The sequence below is a fragment of the Ranitomeya variabilis genome, unplaced genomic scaffold, assembly GCF_051348905.1.
Source record: "Ranitomeya variabilis isolate aRanVar5 unplaced genomic scaffold, aRanVar5.hap1 Scaffold_231, whole genome shotgun sequence".
Taxonomy (NCBI): domain Eukaryota; kingdom Metazoa; phylum Chordata; class Amphibia; order Anura; family Dendrobatidae; genus Ranitomeya; species Ranitomeya variabilis.
This window is the reverse complement of record NW_027507991.1, coordinates 45001-47500: the sequence shown is the minus strand read 5'-3', so window position 1 is coordinate 47500 and position 2500 is coordinate 45001.

Sequence of the window (2500 nt, the reverse complement as noted above, 5' to 3'; positions counted from 1 at the left end):
TACAACCTCAGAGCTTTCCCCCGCCTGGAAGTCTGACAGCGGTCTGACGTTTTTCAAAGTTTTGAGCTCTCTGTTTGTTCTCAAAGTCACAAAATCGCTTTTTTTCAGTTTTCCACCCAGCAGACCCAAACTTCACCCCCACTTAGGTCACTGTCTAGGGGCGCCTTACGACATATTGACGCCCCTTTAGGGTGGAAGTAGGGGAAATGGGTGATTTTTACACAAAATCGGAAATTTCTCAAAATTTTTCTAAGTGTCAAGGACTCTTCCAGAAAATCTCCCCCAGGCTCCTGGAAGCGTCCCCGGTACACCTCTGGCGGCTGCCCCCGCCTGGAAGTCCGACACACGCCTGAAATTTTCAAAGTATGAAAATACGCATTTTCATCCAAAAATTCAACTTTCCCCCCGTGCACCGCAAACTTCACCCCCACTTAGGTCACTGCCTTGGGGTGCCTTACAACATATTGACGCCCCCCTGGGGTGGAAGTAGGGGAAATGTGACATTTTTCACAAAATCGAGATTTTCTCAAAATTTTTCTAAGTGTCAAGGACTCTTCCAGAAAATCTCCCCCAGGCTCCTGGAAGCGTCCCCGGTACACCTCTGGCGGCTGCCCCCGCCTGGAAGTCCGACACACGCCTGAAATTTTCAAAGTATGAAAATACGCATTTTCATCCAAAAATTCAACTTTCCCCCCGTGCACCGCAAACTTCACCCCCACTTAGGTCACTGCCTTGGGGTGCCTTACAACATATTGACGCCCCCCTGGGGTGGAAGTAGGGGAAATGTGACATTTTTCACAAAATCGAGATTTTCTCAAAATTTTTCTAAGTGTCAAGGACTCTTCCAGAAAATCTCCCCCAGGCTCCTGGAAGCGTCCCCGGTACACCTCTGGCGGCTGCCCCCGCCTGGAAGTCCGACACACGCCTGAAATTTTCAAAGTATGAAAATACGCATTTTCATCCAAAAATTCAACTTTCCCCCCGTGCACCGCAAACTTCACCCCCACTTAGGTCACTGCCTTGGGGTGCCTTACAACATATTGACGCCCCCCTGGGGTGGAAGTAGGGGAAATGTGACATTTTTCACAAAATCGAGATTTTCTCAAAATTTTTCTAAGTGTCAAGGACTCTTCCAGAAAATCTCCCCCAGGCTCCTGGAAGCGTCCCCGGTACACCTCTGGCGGCTGCCCCCGCCTGGAAGTCCGACACACGCCTGAAATTTTCAAAGTATGAAAATACGCATTTTCATCCAAAAATTCAACTTTCCCCCCGTGCACCGCAAACTTCACCCCCACTTAGGTCACTGCCTTGGGGTGCCTTACAACATATTGACGCCCCCCTGGGGTGGAAGTAGGGGAAATGTGACATTTTTTCACAAAATCGAGATTTTCTCAAAATATTTCTAAGTCCCAAGGACACTTTCAGAAAATCTTCCCCAGGCTCCTGGAAGCGTCCCCGGTACGCCTCCGGCGGCTGCCCCCGCCTGGAAGTCTGACACACGCCTGAAATTTTCAAAGTATGAAAATACGCATTTTCATCCAAAAATTCGACTTTCCGCCCGTGCACCGCAAAATTCACCCTCATTTAGGTCACTGCCCTGGGGTGCTTTACAACATATTGACGCCCCCCTGGGGTGGAAGTAGGGGAAATGTGACATTTTTCACAAAATCGGAAATTTCTCAAAATTTTTCTAAGTCCCAAGGACACTTTCAGAAAATCTTCCCCAGGCTCCTGGAAGCGTCCTCGGTACGCCTCCGGCGGCTGCCCCCGCCTGGAAGTCTGACACACGCCTGAAATTTTCAAAGTATGAAAATAATGCATTTTCATCCAAAATTCGACTTTCCGCCCGTGCCCCGCAAACTTTACCCACAGTTAGGTCACTGTCCTGGGGTACCTCACAACATATTGACGCCCCCCTGGGGTGGAAGTAGGGGAAATGTGACATTTTTTCACAAAATCGAGATTTTCTCAAAATATTTCTAAGTCCCAAGGACACTTTCAGAAAATCTTCCCCAGGCTCCTGGAAGCGTCCTCGGTACGCCTCCAGCGGCTGCCCCCGCCTGGAAGTCTGACACACGCCTGGAATTTTCAAAGTATGAAAATAATGCATTTTCATCCAAAATTCGACTTTCCGCCCGTGCCCCGCAAACTTTACCCACAGTTAGGTCACTGTCCTGGGGTACCTCACAACATATTGACGCCCCCCTGTGGTGGAAGTAGGGGAAATGTGACATTTTTCACAAAATCGAGATTTTCTCAAAATATTTCTAAGTCCCAAGGACACTTTCATGAAATCTTCCCCAGGCTCCTGGAAGCGTCCCCGGTACGCCTCTGGCGGCTGCCCCCGCCTGGAAGTCCGACACACGCCTGAAATTTTCAAAGTATGAAAATACGCATTTTCATCCAAAAATTCAACTTTCCCCCCGTGCACCGCAAACTTCACCCGCATTTAGGTCACTGCCCTGGGGTGCTTTACAACATATTGACGCCCCCCTGTGGT